The 24,934-nt window shown below is 40.0% G+C and overlaps 1 protein-coding gene across 6 annotated transcripts in view; it reads left to right on the forward strand.

Moving 5' to 3' along the window:
* FMN1 (formin 1) overlaps positions 1-24,934 on the forward strand; it is a 445,431-nt gene that overhangs the window by 11,573 nt on the left and 408,924 nt on the right. For 5 of the 6 annotated variants that reach the window (XR_012373582.1, XR_012373584.1, XR_012373585.1 and 2 more), the window contains exon 3: positions 3,395-3,459. The exons of the other annotated variant lie outside the window; for it this stretch is intronic. The gene's annotated coding sequence lies outside the window, so the exon portion shown is untranslated. The remainder of the gene's footprint in view (positions 1-3,394; positions 3,460-24,934) is intronic. 6 annotated transcript variants of the gene reach the window in all.

A 24,934-nucleotide genomic window follows, 5' to 3' on the forward strand; every position in this document is an offset into this window, starting at 1 on the left:
AAAAAAAATCTCAAATACTACAGTTCCCATTGTTAACCTTAGATAACATAATTTCAGACATCTATCCATACCTATGTATCTGTCTATCTAGGTGGATATTTGGATAGAAATACTTTTATAAAAATAAATAGAGATGCTATTTATAAAAAAAGTAATTTTTTAAGCAGTTTAAAAACTGAATTGAAACTAAATTGCTTAAGTTTTTAAGCAATTTAAAAAAGTGCATTGAAATTAAATAGTCAAACTTCAAATAAATGTACCTCATTTCCAGATACATTATTTCTTTAAAAATGTCTCTTTATGGCTAAAGTATCATGAAAAGTATTAAAAAGCTGGAGTCACTGTCATTAATTATATTGTTGTTTTTATGAACTTTCTTCTTCAGACAGTATCAATTGACTTCCTTTTTTTGAAAGATTGACAGCTTTGAAACATCTTCCCCATTTCCTTTTCCCACCTCCTGAATATTATTAGATGTTTTATTATTTTTACATTGTTCAGGATATAGTGTCCCTTTTTGCTATGTAAATATATTTTGAGAGTCCTTTAGTGGTAGCCGTATGCTTAAATGAATCGAATGTGTACACCTCTGGACGTGGTATCCCTGTGCTTTGTTTTCAGTTATTTTGATAGATGATAACCCTTTAACTTGACACAATCATTCATGATCCCCAATACTTAGGTCTAAAACTGTGTAAACCACTATCATTCATCACTAAAAATCTGTTGAGTGCCATTTGGCTCTAGGTATTGCTGAACTCTAAAAACTTGGCATTAAATAACCTAGAATCCCTGCCCTCCAGAAGAGAGAGCAACCAAAATATATTAAATTCCTAGTGTGCTAGCTCCATGAAAGCTGTTTTATTATTTCCTTATTCCCTGTGACCATCCTAAGGTATGGTATTTCACAGGCCCTCAATCAATACTTGTTTAGTTAAGGGGCCTTTATGTGCCAGACACCATGGTAAGTGCATTAAAAGTTGTATCTCATTTTATCTCGACAACAAACCTATTAGGTAGGCATTTACTGTCTCTGTTTTATAGTTGAGGAAACTGAGTCTCAGTAAATAATATCCCAAAGTTATACAACAGGATTTCATGGTAAAGTTCATTCTTTTTTCATCACCCCTGGCCTGGGTCATAAATTTATGTTGGAAGTAACGGAGGAAAGAGGCGCGTGAACTACCGCTTATAATACATGAGTAATACAATGGAGGCTAAAGGGCTGCTGCTGGGTGTGGAATCTCCACTCTATGATTTTGTTGCTCTCTGACATCAAGCAAGCTCCTTCTCTTCTCTGAGCCTCGGTTTCCTATCTATAAAATGGGACTAACAGAGGGAGGATTAAGTGAAGTAACTCGGGTAAGATGTATAGCATAATGCCTGCCATAGGTGCTCAGGAAAGAGTAGACATTACTCTTATTTTTGCAAGGTGCTCTGAATGCTCAAAGAAAAGAATCATTTTGTCCCCTGGATTTTCAGGACACTTGTGTGTGGGCTCTGCTAGAAATGTAGGAATTCATCAGGTGAGAGGTAGACGGAGTCTTGGCAGAAAGAGAAACCTGAATCATAGGGCTGAAGATCTCGCCGAGATGCACTATATTTGCATTACCCTAATTAACTCCCGAACCTTCCTTCCTTTGCTTGCTTGTCTCCGGAGTGTCCAAACAGGAGTATCTGTGTTTAGAAAGGCCGACTTGCAAATAGACCATCATATCTTACTAGACCATCTTCCCACTGAGAAGGTGAATTAGTCAGTGTCCGTACGGCTCCGAGGAAACGTAAGGTGACGGGGCAGCTTTAGGACTATTGCCAGGAGGCCAGGGGCCATCCCAGCTCAGCTTAAGAGCACCTGATGGTCCAAAGAAGGAGCCTGCAGTCTGTCTGATATTCTAGAACAGTGTTCCTCAACCTTTTTCTCATTGCCTCTCTCCTTTAGACTTTTCCCTAATTGCCTCCCCATCATGACATGTTAGTACCACAGATAAACTGCGTATCTATTATGTACTCTGTTTATCCATACTTCACACACACACAAAGTAAGACCTTTAATCCTCTCCCAAGAACCACCTTGAACCAAGCAGGCTTCAGAGGGCCTTCTCGGGTGAGCTGCTGCTCTGGGGCCAACCCAACACTTGCAGGCTCCGACTGTTGTGCTCACGAACAGCCACTTCCACAATGATTCCTTCCTACTGCCCTCACCTCCCCTTTGCTCCCAGGTCTCTCTCTGCTTCCACGCCTGCCTTTTCATAGTCTAGTTTCCATATAGCAGCCCGAGTGAACTTTGACAAATGTAATCAGATCATGTCTCTCCCCAGCTTCCCCTTGGACTTAGAATCACGTTTGGACTCTAAGTCATGGCCCCAAAACCTACCTGATCTGGCTCCCATCCACTGCTCCCCTCTCTTCCAGTACCGGCCTGTGTGTAGCAGAGCGTCTCCCGTGGATGGACCAAAGCCGGTGGACAGAAAGTCACAGGTGTTCGCAGGGAGTAGCTCTTGGAGTGTGCCGATCACCGCTGAAGGGACAGGGTGGGCACTGGCCATGGTGGCCACGACCCCGGGAAGGCTCAGAACAGGGGAGTCTGGAAAGACTCCTCTGAAAAAGAGAGGTTTGGAGCGACCGCACAAGTGAACCACACAAAGGAGGGCCTGAGTCACTTCTGTGCATAAAGGGGGCGGCAGGGGGCGCCTGGGTGGCTCAGTCATTGGGCATATGCCTTCGGCTCAGGTCATGATCCCAGGGTCCTGGGATCGAGCCCCGCATCGGGCTCCCTGCTCAGTGGGAAGCCTGCTTCTCCCTCTCCCACTCCCCCTGCTTGTGTTCCCTCTCTCGCTGTGTGTGTGTCTCTCTCTCTCTGTCAAATAAATGAATAAAACCTTAAAAAAAGGGGGGGGGCGACTGGTGTAGAGCTTCCGCAGCGGGAGGGGGTGGCCTGCATGGTGAGCCCCTGGTAGGTCACTGTGGCGAGAGCTTGAAATGAAGCTGGAAGAAGAGGTGGAGGCCCAATCCCACAGGGCCTTTTAGGCCCAGTTAAGGGCTAAAATCTGTTTTAAGAACAAGAGAGCCACTGGACGGTTTTGACTGTGTGACTGACTGCAGAGGTGATCAGGTCAGATTCTTGTTTTGCAATTATTGTTCTGGTTGCCGTGTGAGCAGCAGGTGAATGAACACAGACCCGTTTGGAGGGCACTGAGGTGGTAGGGTGGCTGACCAGCACTGGTTTTAGCTAGCACCAAAAGGCCTGCATCCTGGAAGCTCCTCAGTCATGGGCAAGCGGCACAATTGGTCATCCTGTACTCCGCAATCATTCAAGGTGAGAGGATATAGTTGCCTCACGAGAGATGCAGCATCTACTCGTCCCTTGACTCACATCAGAAGAGGATCTACACAGGCCTGGTAGCATCATGTTTTTGACATCTCAAAGCCTGGAGCCTGCCCGAGTGAAGGTTGATCTAGGTAAGAAGGTGGACTGAGTCATTGCCGTGCCTTGTACTTCTGCTCACTGTCAAGACACACCCTGAGCCTGGGCTCCCATGCAGTCTCTTTATCCCCACCATCCTGGTCCCAGCCTTGCTTTCCTTTCCATGCCATTAGCCCTGCCACCTGCCCCCCGGTCCCACGAAAGCTTGCTTTTTGACTCTGCTGTACTACAGGGCACTTTAGTAGCCCTCAGTGGCCCCCTGCCAATAAAGTAAACATCGTCACTCTTAGATTTCAGAACTGTCTCCTGCACCCCCTTATCTAACTCTTCCCACTTTATCCAGCCCCAAAGAAAGAAGAATTTTGTTACTAAACCATCAAAAAGAATTGAGGGAGGACTACCACTCTTCTTCTTGGAAATAACTAACTGGGCCCACTCTGTGCCAGGCATGATGTTAAACACCATACACACATATTTACTAATATTTATATTAAATGGATTACACATTGGCAGACTTTTATGGAATACCCATCATTTTCTAGTTAATTTCTCAAGCATAGGACACAGCCTGGAACAAAGCTCCTCCTTTCATGGTGGTTATGTTCTACATTGTTTTGGGAGAGACCAAAAAACCTATATATATGTATAATGTGGCAGGTGACAAGTTCAGGGAAAGGGCAGGAGAGTGACATTGGCCATGGGCACTCTTTCATATCGAGTCACCAAGGAAGACTTTTTGTGAGTCATCATTTGAGCAGACACCTGAAGGTGGCCAGAGACTAAGTCATCAAGATTCTGGGGGTGGTTCAGGCAAAGGGAACAACAACAAAATATATAGATATATATTTGGCTGATGGTGGAATCTTGGAATCACATCTTTCATTTTTCCTTTGGGCATTATTCAGTTTCATAAATCCATTTTCCCACTTGTTTAGTATCTTGGAATATTTAAAAACACTTCTTTTCTTTACTTTTCACATGCCCTACTATCACTTTCATCTGATCTTTAATGGAAATTTTGCTATTCATCTAGCCATTTACTCCCTAATCTGACTTTTTGTATTTTTCATATTTTTCTCTCCTGGATGCATGGTTTTTTTAAAAAGATTTTTTATTTATTTGAAAGAGAGAGACAGAGATAGCAAGAGAGAGCACAGGCAGGGAGAAGAGGGAGAAGAAGGCTCCCTGCTGAGCAGGGAGCCCGATGCGGGACTCGATCCCAGGACCCTGGGACCACAACCCAAGCCAAAGGCAAACACCAAACTGACTGAGCCACCCAGGCGTCCCTCCTTGATACATGTTTTAATGACAGAAAGCCAGTTTTATTCTTGATAATGACTTTTCGTCTACTTTAATTGTTGTGTTTGCTAGAAAGAAAACTCAAGCCATCGTTAAACATTACTGCCGACTACAAAAAATAATGTGCTTGAATTTTCAGGCAGAGACACAGGTCTGATTTACATCTTCAGATAATGGTACTTTAGTGCACTATATACTGAATATCTTCCATCTTTAAGACCTGTACTGTAGGGAATAAAAAGATGGTGATGATGATAATCCCTCTCTGTAGGGGCTTTTTAAAAAATTTGTTATTGTTATGTTAATCACCATACATTACACCATTAGTTTTTGATGTAGTGTTCCATGATTCATTGTTTGTGCATAACACCCAGTGCTCCATTCAGTACGTGCCCTCTTTAATACCCATCACCAGGCTAACCCATCCCCCCACCCCCTCCCCTCTAGAACCCTCAGTTTATTTCTCAGAGTCCATCATCTCTCATGGTTCGTCTCCCCCTCTGGTTTCCCCGCCTCATTCTTCCCCTCCTGCTATCTTCTTTTTTTCTTTCTTTAACCTATATTGCATTATTTGTTTCAGAAGTACAGATCCGTGATTCAACAGTCTTGCACAATTCACAGCACTCACCGTAGCACATACCCTCCCCAACGTCTATCACCCAGCCACCCCCTCCCTCCCACCCCCCACCACTCCAGCAACCCTCAGTTTGTTTCCTGAGATTAAGAATTCCTCATATCAGTGAGGTCATATGATACATGTCTTTCTCTGATGGACTTATTTCACTCAGCATAACACCCTCCAGTTCCATCCACGTCGTTGCAAATGGCAAGATCTCATTCCTTTTGATGGCTGCATAATATTCCATTGTGTATATATACCACATCTTCTTTATACATTCATCTGTCGATGGACACCTTGGCTCTTTCCACAGTTTGGCTATTGTGGACATTGCTGCTATAAACATTGGGGTGCACGTACCTCCGTAGGGGCTTTTGATCAAGCAGGAAAAATACATCACAGAAGGTTAATTGGTGGTAGGAAACAGGGTGTACTGGGATTCTATTCCTGGATAATATGGCTCTAAAACACATAATACTAATTCCTGATAGAGCCCCTATGTATATATGTACTATTATAGGTCTATCAGCTATCATTTTTGCCTATATCTGAGACATGAGAAATTGAGGCACATAGAGGGTACATAGCCATCTCAGGTTACCATGCTAAGCAGAGGAGCTGGGATTTGAACCTAGGCAGTATATTTCCTAAAGCTGTGCTAAGGGGTAGGAGGAGGGAGGGACCCTCTGACCCTCAAGACTGTGAGGCATGGCGCACAAGCACATCTGAAAATAGATCATGGGCCCAGTTAGGATGGAGCCAAATATTCCAACAGACAAAGCTAAACAGATTTGAGACCCAAAGCTGGACATGGAGGCATCATAGCCTGGTTTGGACCGGTAAGAGCCTGAGAAAGGCCTTGAGTTGAGGATTTTTGCCTTTGAGCATTGGCCAGGAAGGAGTGATTAAACTACCAATGTTAGGTTCCAAATAAAGCGTTGGGATCAAAGGGAGAAAAGGCTTTAGAAATGCCAGGGTGGAGAGATCACTGTGTCCTGGGTCTCCCTTAAGCTAATCATGAATTTTCTTTTGCGATAGAGGTGGAAATAATAAGCCCCGGTTAATGCATTTCTTTTTCATGCGTGCTAATTTTATATTTGGTGTTACTTGTTTTTAACACTTCACTTGCTTTCCTTCTAGTTCTTGTATCACTGATGAAAGTTTGGGTTTTGTCTCCCTATTTATGAGTTTCTTATGCCATTTTCTTTGCCTGCTTCCACCCCTTTCTGTCCCATGGTATATTTCAGCTTCAGGAGTTTGGGTTCTGATCCCACGTGTGCTCTGAATTCACTGTTTACCTAGAAAAGGAATTTGGAGAGCTGGCTCCATTTCTCTGCAGGAGGGATTGTGGAATTGCATTGTGAATATGGAGAATCAAAAACTGTCTTATGGATGAGGACACAGAGGTACAGAGGGGTTGGGTGGCTTGCGAAAGATCACTGTTAGTGATTGGCTGAGCTGGACTTGAGTCCAAGCCTTCTCACTCTGCATTCATTGTGTTTTCCTCAGTCTACACTGCCTGGGGGTGGGGAACTGTCTCCAGTGAAGACTGATCAGACCCAGACCAGTTACACCACGGGGTGAGTGCTCCGTATTCTTTGACTTAAAGAAGAGGAATTAGTAAATGAATGGGCCGGTCTTCTGAATGGGACTCTGTCCTCTGTCAGTCCTGTAGGAGATTTTCAAGAGTCAGGGCTCTGGAGGCAAACCATCTGGGTTCAGGTCCCAGCTCAGCCACTTACTAGTTGTGAGACCCCAGGCAAATTACTTACCCTCTCTGTACCCCAGTTTCCTTATGGTAGAACGGGGATAATTGTAGTACCCACCTCATAGACTTGTGTGTGTGTGTGTGTTTGTGTACATGCGTGCATGAAAATGAATATCTTGAAACAGGTAAAGCCTTAAGGAGAGTGCCCAGTATATGGTGAGTGATCACTAGACAATAGTAATTACCTGAACTATTTAAAGACATAGACTACTTAGAAACACTCTTGGTACTCATGAGTCATGTGTTAGCTGCAGGCAGAAGCATGAGGATTTTGTAATAAAATAAAAATTAAAAAAAAAGTATTAGGATTTTCTCAGTGCTAGGAAGACCTCTGACCCTACCGATACTTCTATTTAAGTGAAGCTGAAGTACCCTAAATTGACTCCACAGCTTATCAGTCCCTTCAACAGGGTAACCCTGAAAGTGAAAATACTCCTGGGATGACTAACATATGTAGTCGAAAGCTCAATGACTTCTGTTCGGTCATATTTTGAAAGTGAATTTTTTGAAGGACCGGAAAGAGAATGCATTACAAGTAAGAGGAAGGAAAGCACGAAGAAGTCTGTTGGAGATGCCAAAGACAAATGATCCATGTAGAGTAGTGCAGAGAAAAGTGTCTGACATACAGCTGGATTTTTAAATGGAAAGTTTGTTGTTGTTGTTGTTGTTGTTGTTTAAAGATTTATTTAGGGTGCCTGGGTGTCTCAGATGTTCAAGTGTCTGCCTTCAGCTCAGGTCATGATCCCAGGGTCCTGGGATGGGGCCCCGCATCGGGCTCCCAGCTCAGTGGGGAGTCTGTGTCTCCCTCTCCCTCTGTCCCTCCACCTGCTCATGCTCTCTCTGTCTCTCTCAAATGAATAAATAAAAACTTAAAATAAAATAAAAGATTTATTTATTTAGAGAGGGAGAGAGAAAGCAGGAGGGGCAGAGGGAGAGGGAAAGAGAAAAGCTTAAGCAGGCTTCACACCCAGGGTGGAGCCTGACAAGGGGCTTGATCTCACGACCCCTAAGATCATGACCTGAGCTGAAATCAAGAGTTGGATGCTGAATCGACTGAGCCACCCAGGCGCCCCTAAAAGGGATGGTTTTTAAATGGAAAATGTGCCATTTGCTTTGGTAGCACTTCAAGTAGGTATTTCTCTCAAACCTCCCTCAGCCAAGTCCACTGTGTCTCAGATGCTGATCTTCTACAACCTTCAGATAAATTTGCTTGTTTAGATAAGATTACGTGTGTGAGATTCCTTCAGAAAGCAGAAGGCATTGTGGAATTTCATGGCATTGTAGCTTCAGCTCAACTCTGACAATAATAAATAAATATTCTAATCAGGATTGAACCTCTCATTTGAGGCAGATGATATATGGATGAGACTTGCTTGATGCTTTTGGCATCCATGAGAGGGTAGTGCCAAGTGTCTGTGGGAGAGAAGGTGGGGTAGGTATTTTTAGGGTATCTCTGCTTTAATGTGTACTAAATTTGGACCTCACTGGGGCCATAACTAGCTTTTGGTTTTAGGGTCCCCAGGCCAGCAGATATATAGCCAGCCCTGTGTGCAGTGGTCCAAGCTAGGCTTTGGAGGACTCACTTCTTTGTTTAAAAACAAAAGGAAGGGGAAGAAATATGGAAAAATAGGGGCTTCCTGCCTTCCTGAATTTCTCACAAAAGAGAAGTATTGGAAGGAGAAGATAGATGGTAAGACACTTAGGAGACAGAGAGTGTTTTCTTCCAGAATGTCAGTTCCCCTCCCTAGAACTTCTGCAGGAATTACCTATGATTGAGACCTATGATTACCTATGATTGAAATCCTAGTTCTTTAAGAATAATTTCTTTCTCTGAAAGGAATCTAGTTTTATTAATTAAAGCAAACATATAGTAGAAATAATTCTCTCCATCTGAAAGTTCTCCTCGGTGTCACAGGCTCTCCATTTAGCCCCATGGGTCAGCACTCAGCTTTTGAAACAAATCATGATGCAACCAAATCATGACTTTTTGCTTTTGGAAACCCTGAAGTGTGTAATGTGGAATATTTCCGATTGCCCAACTATTCTCTAAGTCCAAATATGAGAAAGTCAGTCCTATTGTCAGTCGTGTTATTAGTAACATTCACACAAAATGGGAGTTGGGAATATGAAAATCCATATGATATTTGCTCATTTGATCCTGTGCTCCCAAGAATCTAGTGGCTACTGTTGGCCTAGATACACTTGTCTGATCTCTTAAGTGTCAGTAGACCAAATTCTGGGTATTGTGGAATTAAATGGTCTAAGTAACCAAATCAAAAACATGTTAATGATTATTGGAATCTGCTGGGTTTTTTTTTTTTAAATGAAAGTTTAATGATGTGGGATATTATGCAGAAGAGATTAAAAGAGCAAAGAGTCTTTGTCTTCCCAAGAAGAATCGACACCATAACATATACAAAAAAATAACGCCACCTCAGGATGGAAGTGTTTCCCAAGGCCAGTCCATTCAAACACCGAGCCAGGTCAAGAGCACCTGGTAATGGACTTGAATCTGAGAGTGGGCAGGTTGTAAGGAGGCCTGATACGTCTGTGGAACTGGATGGATAATGATTTGATTTTCTCAGAATCTATCGAACAGTCATCAATATGCACTTGAAAATGTCTAACTATAGCCATCCTTCCAGAGAGATCCGTTCCATTTGGAGCACTCTGATTTTTCCTTCTTTGGGAAGGGAGACATATTTATCACTGAGTTTCTTTTCTTTCTTACCCTTTTCTGTCACCTGCTTCTTCTTCACCGTGCGTAAACTTAATAACCCAGCAATCACTTGTTTATGCATTTGATGGAGGCCACATTGATAATAATACTGTGGTGAATCTTAAGTTTTTTCCTCTTCACAATGGACTTCATCTACCTCTGAACCCCACCACTCCAGTTATTTCCTGGAGTGTAGCATCTGCTTGACCATCTGACCGGTTCTACTATCCTCCAGCCTCATCCTCACTGCACCTTGTCCTGGCCTTCGCTGCTGGTGCCCTCCATTAAAATGACACCCTGCTGAGCACAGCAGGCTTCTGTTGCACATCTTTTTGAGTTCTTAGGGCCCTGAAGAAGATGGTGCCTGGGGAGGAACAGCCTCTTTTCCAGTCCTGACCACACTTTCTCATCTGGGCCCTGAAGCAAGGGTTGCTTGGTTTCATAATCTTACAAAGTCTTTTATAAACACAAATAAATTTCCTACCTTCTTTCTTCTCTCTGGGTCAAATATTATTCCTTTTGTTCCATTGTCCCCATCTCTCTCTCTCCTCCTATCCCTACCCCCAGATTCCTCCCTCTCTCTAGATTTTCATAACTAAATATGTCCCCTTCCGTCTTACTGGTTCTCCAATCCCTGAAACTACTCCCTGTATATCTACTCATATAATAAGCTCCTTGTCCATCAGTTTCACCAAGAGGTGGACTGGCTATTCTAGGCTGGGATTAGGTGGGTCACTCTGCTGTATAAGAGCCTTCAATTAATATTACTTCAGCTGCTCCATCATTTTTCTGTGGGTTATATAACGTATACCTTACCTTACCTGTGGTAAGCTCATTCTCATACTTACTGAATTGTTTCACTGATACGACTCGCCACCTCCACCCTATTCTCTTCCACTTCAAAGTCACATTCTTTAATTCTCATCCTTTATATTTTCTCCAGCCTTATTGAAATTATTTGCTCACTTTCTTCTAGCTCTCCATTTTTAAAATCCTTTTAAAAGGTAGAGTATGGATAGACAGTCTTCAAGGCCATCCCACTTGAATGTACTATACTGAAAGGATATTGACTTTGGGGTAAGACTGACCTCGTGTTGAAGCCCAACTCTGCCACTTCCTTCTCGTGAACTTATTTATTATGTCATTATTATAAAATGAAGACCACCATATAAGACAGAAGATCACCCCTAGAATTAAATGAGTTAACAGTTGTGGCATTTCTAACTCAGTGTCAAACCACATAACCAGTGTCAGTCTCCTCTCCTTGTTCCCTTTTTTGTCTCATCTCTTCGTGACAAGTTGCACTTAGTTGTACAACTGACTATGGTTTATCACTGCATGCAGATCCATATAGCCCTCCTGCATCATGGGTTGCACCTTTCCTCATCTGGCCATCCTTCTTCCAGGTCACTCAGATTAGCAGTGGCCTTTGCATCAAGTTCATCATGGAACCTTGAGTCCGTATGAGGGTTGATCATTTAGTCATAAACGCACATGTTCACCACCTCTTTGTACCTCTCCGTAATGGTTTCAGGTTTTCACTAGTAACTATAAAATCTGTGAGTACCTTAGATGTAGAATACAGGTCTCCCATTTGAATCATTGTGTATTTTTTTTAAAGATTTTATTTGACAGAAAGAGACACAGTGAGAGGGAACACAAGCAGGGGGAGTGGGAGAAGGAGAAGCAGGTTTCCCGCAGAGCAGGGAGCCCGACGCGGGGCTCGATCCCAGGACCCTGGGATCATGACCTGAGCTGAAGGCAGACACTTAACGACTAAGCCACCCAGGTGCCTGAATCACTGTGTATTTTTAAAAAGATTTTGTTTATTTATTTGAGAGAGAGAAAGAGAGAAAGCATGAGTTGGAGGAGAGGCAGAGGGAGAAAAACAAGCAGACTCCCCCTGAGCAGAGAGCCTGATGCGGGGCTTGATCCCAAAACTCTGGGATCATGACCTGAGCTGAAGGCAGACACTTAACCAACTGAGCCACCCAAGAGCCCCTGAATGATTGTGTTTTACACACTATGCATCATGATGGCAGCTAGTGATATTAACATACAGTTGTATGAGCGACCACATTCTTTAAAGATTTTATTTATTTGACAGAGAGAGAGACAGGCAGAGAGAGAACACAAGCAGGGCGAGCAGGAGAGGGAGAAGCAGGTTTCCTGAAGAGCAGGGATCCCAATGCAGGGCTCGATGCTAGGACCACAGGATCATGACCTGAGCCGAAGGCAGATGCTTAACCATCTGAGCCACCCAGGGGCCCCTGAGTGACAACATTTCTAATTCCATTTGCGAACTCAGTGTTCATTGTGTATCTTTTACTGAAACATTTTAAGATTGAAGAATAACTAGCTGTGGTTATGGCTATATTAGTAATACTTTGGGTCTGGCAAAGCAATTGAGACCGAAGAGAAGGAATGGGAAAATGTTGTATCCTGTCTCCCAACATCAAGATTTAAGAAAACCTCATGGATCATTTTTCCTCCATGAGTAATTAAATTCCAAGAGCCATTGGTTGAACTAAATTTGCATGCCTTGAAATTATTTATGTTATAAAATGTCATTTACTGAAATATTTAATATTTCAAAACATTCTTTTTAGAAGAATGATTTGAGTGCTATAGATTTCTTTTGGCTCAAATAGGCCCCCAACACAACCAAATGATGTTTCTTCTCATGATGTCAGGCCTTTAAGAAGGATTTTCTTGGTGGGGCATCCAGGTGGCTCAGTCAGTTAAGTGTCTGACTCGGTTTTGGCTCAGGTCATGATCGAAGAGTCATGAGGTCGAGCCCTGTGTTGGGCTCCACACCCACACTGCTTAAGATTCTCTCTCTCTCTCTGCCCCTCCATCCACCTCCCTCTCTTAAAAAAAAAAAAAAAAAAGGATTTTTTTGGTGAATCCTGATCTCTTAATCACTCAGATTCCTCCCAGCTGGAAGGTTGATATACCATGCAGTACAAGTTCACTTGTAACAATGTTCCCCAACCTGATGACAAGTGTACTTGATAGTGTGTTCCCTAGTGTCCTCATCAGATTCACAGATTTACTTTGCTATTTGTGAGACAGAAATTTGTGCCAATTCCAACTTTTCATAAATGGCTCTAAAAAGTTCTGGAAGCCCAGACCTTAGTTTCCTTTTCATTCTGCATTCTATCATCACAGATCCATTTGCTGTATTTAGTATTTATTTGCTTTTATTTCAAACTATCTTTGAAACTTGCCACAGGCGATATAGAATTTTCCTGACACCAGAACTGTGCTCAGAGTCCTTTAGTGCCCAGAGGTTCCCTTTTGTGCTTTTTAAGAGGGAGAGACCTACCATTCTTTACTTTAGGAATCAAAACAGCAGCCATTTGCCTCCAAATTCATTTTCAATTTTTTTTATTGTGTGTATTTTTTTCTGTCTACCTAGCAGTTTTAGCAATCTCATATTCTGAAGTGTTTTTATTAAATTGTTTTATGTTTTTCAAAGGAATTTTTTTCTATGTTTTGAATCCTGGGAACGTAAGAGAGGTCTAGAAGCAACATGAGGCTGCTATAGCAAGTTATCCAGGGCAACCATCTGTAACTGAAAACTTTGGCTTTTCCATTGATTTCCTAAATGCATATACTTACCTTCACCTTTATTCTTTCCACGTCTGCCATATGGATAGCTGCGGTTTTTTATTTCTGATACAGTAATAGCCTTTTTATGTTTTTGCCTTTTAGTTGAGGTCAATTACTAGATTGTTGAGAATGAACTTGTGGAATCATCTGGAAATGCTTTTAAAATCGTATGTAAATGGTACGAAAGAACTGTTAGACATCTTCTGTATGACATATCAAGCTGTAGGAATTGTGGACTTGTGATATTGTTGCATAAAGTAGTGAAATTGTTAAGTGGCAATCATATGGGGAATTCTCAGAACAGCTCAGTTTATTAAAGGAAGATGTTTACTGAGCTCAAGATGGTACTGTTTCCTTTGCTTTGGGTCTGACTGCAGCCACTATGGCATAAAGGGTCTGTTTCTTAAAAGCTGCTGAAATTAGGGAGAAAATAATTACCCTCTGTGGCTGAGACTTTCTTTTAAATTCAGATGTCAAAAGATAGAGACTAGTTAGATGTTGTTTAGATATGCTCTTTACAGCTTCCAGCCCTCTGCCAAAGGTGGAATTGGTTTAAATGTTTGAGCAAACAGGGTTCCAAGAGTCCACACCTACAGCCTAGCTCCTGATCACAAAGGGGATGGCCTCAAAGTCAGGGGGCAGGGGGCGGGGAATGGAGAGGGTTGACACATTTTATTACATCTCCTGAGGTAGAAACTTACTGACATTCAATCATAATTCTTACTTAACTTGAGGCAAATGCTAATGTCCAATTTTAACCTTTCTTATCTCCTCTGGGGCATTTGTGGGGCAAATCTTTCTTTAGGTCCTAACAGTAATATTAAGCCATGAGCACTAGTATTCTTTCAGAACAAAGAGGAATTCCTAGCAGGAATTTTGCAAGTGTTATATCTTCATTTTCTTTGATGCCAGATGGATGAAATTTACATTCTGGCTAAGGGGCACCCGGATCATGATGTCAATTGCCTAATAGCCACAATCTGTTAACTGTCTTTTTATGAAGAGAAGATAAATAATACTTATGTAGAGATGTTAGAGGTCTCTTGAGGGTCTCTAATAACGGATTCATGATCTCTTCCTAAAGTTTTAAGAAATGAAGTGTTTTGTAGCTTCTACATGCAGACTTTTAAGACAGACTTGGATTCAGATTTCAGTTCTGTGACTTAATAGCTTTGTGACTTTGGGCAAACTACTTAACCTCTCTGTGCTTATATGGTTCTCATGGGTAAAATGGGAAAATTACTAGTACCCATCTCATAGGACAATGAGAATCAGTGACTCAAGCATAGAAAGCACTTAGCCTAGGGCCTAGCGCTGCTTAAGAACTGATTAAGAGGGGCACCTGGGTGGCTCAGTCGGTTAATTGGCTGCCTTCAGCTCAGGTCATGATTCCAGGGCCCTGGGATTGAACCCCTCATCAGGCTCCTTGCTCAGCAGTGACCCTTCTTCTCCCTCTGCCTGCCGTCCCCTCTGCTTGTACTTGCTCTCTTGCACGCACTCTCTGTGTCAAATAAATGAATTAAAAAAAAATCTTAAAAAAAAAGAACTGATTAAGATGTTGGCCAATATCTACCTCCTTCTCCTGTTCCCATTCTTCTTCTTGCTCCTTCTCAACCAAGTATGAATCCACCTATTTTATTAGCACATCTCTGTCTTTGATTTTTATGGATTTTGACTGTGCCCAAATTGTTAACTTCCTGCCTCCTCATTGGTGAACTAAGGAAAAGCTTGCCAGACAACAGTGGTGATCCCAGCTATTTGTGCTGAAACAGACAGGAACACTGGATTGGAATGCAGTGCTCTACCCCTTTCTTAGGAGATCCTTGTTGAAACATCCCTGTATTTAGAGTTACTGGTGTACAAAAAAAATCTCAAAATGACTAACTTTTATGGCAGATTTTATGAACTGACACTTGATTAAGATGAGTAGGGCCTTCTTTGATCCCCATGGTAAAAGTGAGTTTGTGAATATCTAACACCATTGTGGTCTCCCTCAACAAGAACAGCAAAGCAAAGAGGAAGCAGACATAACTTACAGAGCCATTGCCTATAAATTATAGTCCCATGTAGGATCCTGAATATTTAATCAGACATAGAAATCTTCTAAAAATCATATTTAAATGAGAGACCTTTACCAAGGTTTGGCTTTAAGCCCACTTGCTTTCCTCCGTTTAGTACTACATTGCGTTTAAAGTTCTACCCAACTATAAAGGTTGCTATGACATTATTTTTCTTTAGTTTTCTTCTTTATTTAAAAAATGACTGTCAGCTATAGTGGGGTAGTAGAAAGAGCACCAAACTGAGAGTCCAGAAACCTGGGTTTGGGTCCCATTTATACTGCTCCCTAGTTGTGTGATCAGGGGCAAGTCACCTTAAACTTTCTGGTCTCCTTTAGCCTCACTGTGTGTGCCCTGGCAATGACATCATCCGTCATGTCTGCCTCACAGAATGATTGTAGGGCTCAAATAGAAATTCCAACCACACAACTTCTATTTATTTATTTATTTAAATTCAATTAATTAACATATAGTGTATTATTAGTTTCAGAGGTAGAGATCAGAGAGTCATCAGTCCACACAACCTGTCTTATGAAAGTTTTGTACAAATGTCATATTATTATGATGTGTGAAAATATTCGGGCCATTTTATAAAATGAAAACACACAATATGAAACAGTTAAAATGGGTTTTCTTTCAACATCGGGGCTGTAGGGAAAATGAGAGAGATGGCAGAGTAGCTTTATTTCTGAGTCCCTGTGTTCCTCCCTTCCTCCTTGAGGGCTATGCTCTGTGGCAGACATTGATTGTTGATTGACTGATTGAGACTGTCCTTTTTCCATTGCATATTTTTGCCTCCTTTGTCGAAGATTAATTGTGTTTATTTCTCGGCTTTCTATTCTGTTCCATTGACCTATATGTCTATTTTTGTTCCAGTACCATGCTGTTTTGATTACTACAGCTTTGTAATATAACTTGAAGTCTGAAATTGTGATGCCTCCAGTTTTCTGTTTTTTTGTTTTTTTCTTTTTCAAGATTGCTTTGGCTATTTGGGCTCTTTTGTGGTTCCATACAAATTTTAGGATTGTTTGTTCCAGTTCTGTGAAAAATGCTGTTGGTATTTTGAGAGGAGTTGCATTAAATGTGTAGATTGTTTTGGATAGTATAGACATTTTAAAAATATTTCCTCTTCCAGTCCATGAGCATGGAATGTCTTTCCATTTCTTTGCGTCCTCTTCAATTTCTTTCATCAGTGTTTTATAGTTTTCAGAATACATGTCTTTCACCTCTTTGGTTAGGTTTATTTCTAGGTATCTTACTATTTTTGGTGTAATTGTAAATAGGATTGTTTCCTTAATTTCTCTTTGAGCTGCTTCATTATTGGTGTGTAGAAATGCAACCGATATCTGTACGTTGATTGTGTATCCTGCGACTTTACTGGATTCATTTATCAGTTCTAGCAGTTTTTTGGTGGAGTCTTTTGGGTTTTCTCTATATAGTATCATGTCATCTGCAGATAGTGGAAGTTTTACTTCTTATCAATTTGGATGCCTTTTATTTCTTCTTCTTGTCTGATTGCTGTATCTAGGATTTCCAATCCTATGAAGAAAAGTGGTGAGAGTGGACATCCTTGTCTTATTTTTGACCTTAGAGGGAAAGCTCTCAGTTTTTTTCCCATTGAGGATGTTAGCTCTGTGGGTTTTTATTATGTGACCTTTATTATGTTGAGGTATGTTCCCTCTACACCTACTTTGTTGAGAGTTTTTATCATGAATGGACATTGTACTTTGTCAAATGCTTTTTCTGCATCTATTGAAATGATCCTATGGTTCTCATCTTTTCTCTTACTGATAGGATATATCACATTGATTGATCTGTGAATATTGGACCATCCTTGTATCCTGGGAATAAATCCCACTTGATCATGGTGAATGATTTTTTTTTTTTTATGTATTGTTGGATTTGGTTTGTTTGTATTTTATTGAGGATTTTTGCATCTGTGTTCATCAGGGATATTGGCCTATAATTCTCTTTTTTAGTGGTTTTGGTACCAGGGTAATGCTGGCTTTATAGAATGAATTTGGAAGTTTTCTTTCCTCTTCTGTTTGAGACTAGGTATTAACTCTTCTTTAAATGTTTGGTAGTATTTCCCTGTGAAGCCATCTGGTCCTGGACTTTTGTTTGTTGGGGTTTTTTGACGACTGATTCAATTTCCTTGCTGGTAATCAGTCTGTTCAAATTTTCTATTTCTTCCTGCTTCAGTTTTGGTAGGTTATATGTTTCTAGGAATTTATCCATTTCTTCTGTGTTGTCCATTTGGTCAGCATATGTTTTTTCATAATATTCTCTTACAATTGTTTGTATTTCTGTGGTGTTGGATGTTATTTCTCCTCTTTCATTTGTGACTTTGTTTGAGTCCCTTCTCTCTCTCTCTCTTTTGATATGAGTCTGGCTTTGGGTTTATCAGTTTTGTTGATCTTTTCAAAGAATCAGCTCCTGGCTTCATTGATATGTTCTATTATTTTTTAGTTTCTATATCATTTATTTCTGCTCTAATCTTTATTATTTCCTTCCCTTAGCTAGTTTGGGTTTTATTTGTTCTTTTTCTAGCTCCTTTAGGTGTAAGGTTAGGTTGTTTATTGAGATTTTTCTTTCTTCTCAAGGTAGGCCTGTATGGCTGTAAACTTCCCTCTTAGAGCCACTTTGGCTGCATCCCAAAGATTTTGGACCATTGTGTTTTCATTTTCATTTCTCTCCATGTAATTTTTTATGTCTTCTTTGATTTCTTGGTTAACCCATTCATTGTTTAGCAGCATGTTATTTAACCTTCATGTATTTGTGCTCTTTCCGATTTTTTCTTTGTGGTTGATTTCTAATTTGATAGTGTTGTGGTCAGAAAAGATACATGGTATGACTTTGATCTTTTTGAATTTGTTAAGAATTGTTTTGTGGCTTAATATGTGATCTATTCTGGAGAATGTTGCATGTGCACTTGAAAAGAATGTGTATGTGGCAGACCTTTAAACAAGAGTGCCCTCAAAGCACCCTGCCTGAGTCCTTACTCCTCTATAAAATGGGGCAGCCATGGTCCATTGAACAGAAAAGTCAGTTTTAATCCCTAGTCTGTCTAATTGAAAAGTTATTGTTCAAGAGTGGCTTCCTTAATTTGGAAATACAAATTAACTTAACATATGCAATGATCCTCATTTAAAGTTCTCAGAAAAACAAACTCTACAGAATGGGTTTGCATATTTAAAAAGATACTCCTAATTTTAAAAAGGGATCTATCTTTGTTTTGCAAAGAATGTACCAATCCCACTTTTGTGAGATGCTGTGCAGTCAAACATTGGCCATCGGACCTTGAGCATTCAATGAATAAGAATTTTGTATGTTCAGATTCTTTTTTATATCATGGGGAAGGGGTTTATTTCCTCAGTATACTCATCTGTCTCCCACAGATGATGATATAAGCCAGATAGCGACATGAGCCAGAGATGTGTTGAAGATCTCAATATCTTATATTTTCATGAAGATCACATGGAAAGCTGATATCTGTTTATCTTTATGTCTGAAGCTTTGAAGAGGTATGGGAGAGGTGAAGAAGGGATTCTCTCAGGTCTTTGGGAGAATCTTCAACACTCACACCTAATAGCATAGCTAGGTATCTGAGTGGGTTGGTTTATGGGTCAACAAACAAACACAAAAAGGAGCACTTTTTCTTATCCTTTGATAACCATCTCTGGCTATGGCTAGAAATTTATTGACCAAAAATAATTCTATTGAGTAAACTTTCGCCTCTATTTTACTTTTGTAGAGCTTTGCCAGTATGTTCTAATAATGCCTAGCTCAGAGTATTGGTGGTTTCATAGTCAAGTCAGAGTTTCAAAGGTAGAAATTTTTCTTTTGCAGTATAGACTGATATAGTGCTTTCTTTATTGTGACATTGTAAGAATGCAAAGAACATAATAAAATTGTAGAATTTTTATGAAGAAAACAAAAATCACTGAGATAATATGTATTCTTTCAATTGCACTGCTTTCTATCTCATAATTTCTTCTCCCCTTTACTTAGCCCTAGTTTTTGAGCATGAAACAACCTCCTTCTTGTCAAGGCTTGTGTCCTGTGTCCTCCACTTAAAAAAACAAAATAAAAGTAACAACAAAGACAACACCTTGATACCTGTACAGACTGTTCTTCTTATTTTCTTCTCTTACCCATCAGCCTCTCTCTTGCTCTTTGCAATATAATTTGGTATCCTCTCACTTTACTAAAATCACTATCTAAAACTCTGCCTAGTTCTTTGGCTAGCTAGTAGGTATCACCAAGTAATATTTTGAGGTAATAAATTAGAAACTTAGAGATTAAATTTCCCCTTCTAATTTGTTTCTTTTTCAATCTCTTTACAGAATTTGATGTTTACTGGAGCTCCGCATTCTTGACTCTCTGTCTGATCTCTTTTGACTCCGTTCTGTTCTGACGTTACTGCTAAGCTCAGTAGAACAAACAACTTCTCTGATCAAACTCCATCCACAGCTTCCCATTTGTTTATGAAGTTAGCATTAATTTCTCACCAACCTGGATTCAAATCTTTTTACAATGTGCTATCACTCGACTTATCTCTCCTAACACGTGTCTAAAAAACAGACATAGAGAGTACTTCTTCCCTTTGTACATGTTAGCAAATTTCTTGGTCTTGTATAATGTCTTTCCTCCTAAAATTCCCTTTTTAAAATCACATCTGTCAAAATCTTACCCTTTAGTATGGAGCTACTCCAAATGCTTTCTTCTTTTTGAAGGATTTTCTGATCCTGCAAACATGATGTGTCTCTCTTTTTTTTTAACCTCCTCTAATCTATTCTTTGATGTCTTGTTGAATGAGTCTCTTTCTGCTTTGTATTGCAGTAATTTTTTTTAAAGATTTTACTTATTTATTTGACAGAGAGAGACACAGTGAGAGAAGGAACACAAGCAGGGGAAGTGGGAGAGGGAGAAGCAGGCTTCCTGCGGGGCATGGAGCCGGATGTGGGGCTCAATCCCAGGACCCTGGGATCATGACCTGAGCCGAAGGCAGACACAACGCCTGAGCCACCCAGGCACTCCTGTATTGCAATAATTTAACTATTGCTTCTATTCTCCTACTCTTACAGTGTATAGATTCTTTGAGAAAAAATACCTCTGGGGAAAAAGAGCTAGAAAGCTATTGCAGACTTACCTTTATTTTTATATCTTCTATTTGAAAATCAGTAGTACTGCATTCTATCCTAGGATGGGTGGGAAAGAGAGAGGCAGGCACTAACTTTCCCAAAATAACACACAAATGGCAGAGTTCAAAGCTACCTAGGCCTGGATAAACAATGGAAGGAAGTCACAACTGATACCCAGAGAAAGTAGCTATACCTGGAGGAAGGCTACCCAAAAGGAACTGTGGTCTTCATTAGAGGAGATACCTACTACAAAACCATAGCCAAGGAGGGAGGGAGCCAGGGAATAAATATGAACCTTCTTCCATTCTGCTCTCTCATCCACCACTAGTATTTACCCATGTCTAAACCCAGTAGAAGCCAGAGTTACCAGGGAGTTTGTTCACTCAGTCTCCTGGTATTTAGAATGGTGTGTGGAAGGGGAGAACCTGAATCTGAATGGACAAGGGGGCAATTTCCAGTTTAATAATGGAACTTATAGATAATCTCTCTTAGTATTGGGCTCAGATGGAATCATGGGGCATTACTTTGCCAATCGCTAAGCAAATAAAGCTTCACCTTGGTCTTTTAGGGCCAGAATCAATTAGGAAACTGAGAGTAAGCAGACAGCATGACTGCAGCTAATTCTTGTATCTTATTTTAGGCATTGGTGAAATATGTCATGAGCATTGAATAGCATCTACTAAAAAGGCAATAATTTTCCATTATGATAAGGTACAACAGATATTTCCATTTTGGGTAGAGTGAAATCATGTACTTGTTTATTGGAAAAAGAGTCAGGGAAGAAATCACCACAACAGTGTTATCTTGGAGAGACAGCCTGGAGTTTGCCAGAGGAAATGGAAGACATGAAGACTCCCCAAGAAACAAAGTGCTTTTACACTGAGCATAACCAGAGAAGGTTACTTTGCAGGCCAAATTAAGATGTATAATTTAGTGTGTGGAGCCTGCAGAGCTGCTGTATTTTAGTCAAAGCGGAATGAGGCAATGCTGCTTGAAATAGTCCTGTGAACTCAGCATGGAATTATAGTGCTGGTGCATTTAACCCCACTCAATATTGCTTTCCTTGTTATTTTGCTTTAGACTTATAGTTTTTTTCCTCTGGTTTCTCAGAGGGAAAATATGTGTGATGATTCAGCACTGCACTCTGACTTGCTAATGGCTTGTTGCAGAGAAGTGTTTGCCCTGCTCAGAAGACTGCCCGTGATGCGGTGCCCACTAGAGTGCTGAGGCTGAAGTTCCTTTACAGGGCATATGTTTTTCTTCAAAGAGGAGGAGTTTTGTAGTTCTTTGAGTAGCTAGTAGGTGTCACCAAGTAATATTTTGAGGTAATGAATTAGAAACTTAGAGATTAAATTTCTCATTTCACAAAGGAAAGAAGAAAATACATGAGGGACATTTTATCCAGATACTGACACTGGCAGGGATGCTAGGCTGATAGCTGAATCCTGAAGAGTCTTTTCTTTGGTTGAGAGACAGAGATTGGGAAAAAGTGTGGATAGTCCTATGCTCCAGAGGCAGCTCTGTAAGTATTCATTGATGATAGTGGAGGATGTGTATAACAATTTTGATAAAAATAATTTCAAACTATGGAAGAGAATGGGGAAATGAGAGTGTTTGAAAAAGATTTGTTCATGTTCTTTGTCTTCAATTATTTGGACTTCGGATGTTCAAAATTATAGCAAAGCTAATTCTGAAATTCATCCAAAGACCAGAAAATATGAAATAATTTTTTTCCTCCATACATTTTCTCTAAGATGCCCTCTGGATGCTGAATTCAGGCAAGTTAGATTATCTTTGTGCCACTGATATATCAATACCTGTGCTCTTGTGCATTCAGAGAAGAAACTTGTTTTCAAGCAATTCACTTTAAAACAATTCACTTCTCAACCCCTACCTTTCATTGCAGATAATGCCTTTTGCTTAAATTTTTTGTTAAATGATAAGGCCAAGAGAGAGAGGTGCTAGGAATATCTTCCTTACTTGCTTACATGATCATTAGGAACTCAGAAATTATGAACACATGGCACAAAGAAGCCATTTTGCACCTGGATTTGGACCCCCCCAAAAGTGGTAGAAGAGTATTTTATCTTGAAAGCAAGGTAAAACTTTGCAATATTTTTTTAAATTTTAGGATTCCAAAAATGGGATATTTTTCTTTTATAATTGGTAGGGACTTATTTTTGCCATGTAGCCTGCCACAAACTACATGGCCAATGTTGAGATCTACAACCTCAAGGTCATTCCTTTTACCTTCTACACCCTATTACTTGATCCCAAGTCAAAAGGTCTTCAGCATGGTACAATACCATGGTTATGACTTTCATTATTTTCACACTATTCCTCTGCAAAAGAAAATGTATCAATAGGGAGAAAATGCAACAGGTATTTAAGAAGAGATGATGGATGAGGCTGGAGCTAAGAATTTAAAGATGTAACTGGGTGTGTGACTCCAGTTATTGTTAGGGAAGGGAGGATGAAAGCTTTGCTTATATTATGGAAGCTCTCTGATTTAATCTAACACTAGTTTCTGAGACATGGGTTTTGGTCTCATTTTGGCAGCACTGATTGAATGATGTTAGGGCTGGGGTTTACAGACCTATACTAAAAGCATAGTAAGACGTTAGATCACTGAATCTTAATTTTTTTAGCTACAAAATGTGAAGAATTATCTTAATGCACATTCTTTTCAGCCTTGATTAAAGTCTCTTTTCCCTCCATTTATCCCTTAAATATATGTGTTCCCGGGACTCTATTCTACAACCTTTGCCTATTTTGGTCTGTGTACTCTTCTTGAGTAACCTCATCCAAGTCATATTTAACTAATATGCATTTAACTGCATATTAGACATGTCTGACAATCTTTGTTTTTTAATGGTGTGTGTAGGCCATTTACATTTAATGTAATTATGGATATGTTTAGCTTTAGGTTTACCATTTTATTATTTACTTGTGTTTGTTGCCTCCACTTTTTGGTTTCTCTCTTTCATTTCCCCTTTCTTGTTTTCTTTTGAGTTATTTGAATTTTTTAAAATTCTTCCATTTAATATATCAATTGTATTTTTCATTATATCTCTTTTAGTGTTTGCCCTAGGGATTAAATATGCATGCCTTACTCTTTACAGTGTAACGAGAATGAAATTTCTGTTATACTTTACCACCATATGGGTCTCTTTTCCCACCCTCTTAATGTTGTAGCTGTCATGTATATTATATGTACGTATGTTGCAACACCACCAAACAATGTTATTTTGTTTTGTTTTATTTTCAACTGTGAAACATCTTTTAAAGAACTCAAGAGAGGAATAATACTGTGTTTACACAAACATTACCATTTCTGTTGCTTTTTCTTCATTCTTGATGTTACAAGTTTCTTTTTTCATTGTCTCTGAAGAGCTTCCTTTAGCACATCTTTTAGAGCAGGTCTGCTGGCAATTCTCTTTCTTCATCTAAAAATGACTTTATTTCACCATCATTTTTGAAGAATATTTCACTGGATATAAAATTCTGGGTTAACACATCTTTTCTCTTAACACTTTAAAATGGCGTTCTACTTTCCCTTTCTCTGAGAACTCTGAGTCCTCCTGGCACTTGTGGGTTGACCAGCAGATGTATGTATTTTTTTTTAATCTTCATTTTTATCACCTTTTATCTGTCTTCCTCAAGAAGTTTCTATTACAAAACTCTTCCTCCTTTCTCTCTTCTGCCACTCAAGATGTACTTTTATGTAGCTTTTTATTATTTAGAACTAGTTATAAAATACCTGAGGAAAATAATTCACCGAAGATATAAATGGTTAGTAAATGGTTATTGCATTACCCTTCCCAAGGAGATTTTCTTTTAGGCATGGAAGTCTTGAAGATTGGGAAATGCTATAATTTAAGAAATGGAGTGTTGTAATATAGAATTTTAAGCTCCATGCTTGGTCTGGGTGAGAGGGGGATGTTAGCCACAAAGACATGCCTAGGATTCCTCAAATCTTAGGAGAGAAACACAGCCACCTTCACTGCTTATGTAACATTTCAGCTGCTTCATTGGTAAAGACGTGGAAAATCCACACAGGGCCAACAGTGGCTTGTAGATATTTACTTTTTCTCTGCCATTCCATTTGGCCTTAAATAGGCAAGAAGTAGGGGAGAAAAAAAAAGAAAAAAACCCAAACAACTTTGACTAAGAGTCCTGAATTATTTATTTAAATTTCAAACGTAAAATTTTCCATTTTTAGTTCTTTTGGCAAAATATATTCAGAAAAGTCTCCAAATTTATGGCCTAATACCTTTTCCCAAGACTGC

The sequence above is a fragment of the Callorhinus ursinus genome, unplaced genomic scaffold (assembly GCF_003265705.2).
Source record: "Callorhinus ursinus isolate GAN/ISIS: 27379988/994484 unplaced genomic scaffold, GSC_fseal_2.0 scaffold25, whole genome shotgun sequence".
Taxonomy (NCBI): Eukaryota; Metazoa; Chordata; class Mammalia; order Carnivora; family Otariidae; genus Callorhinus; species Callorhinus ursinus.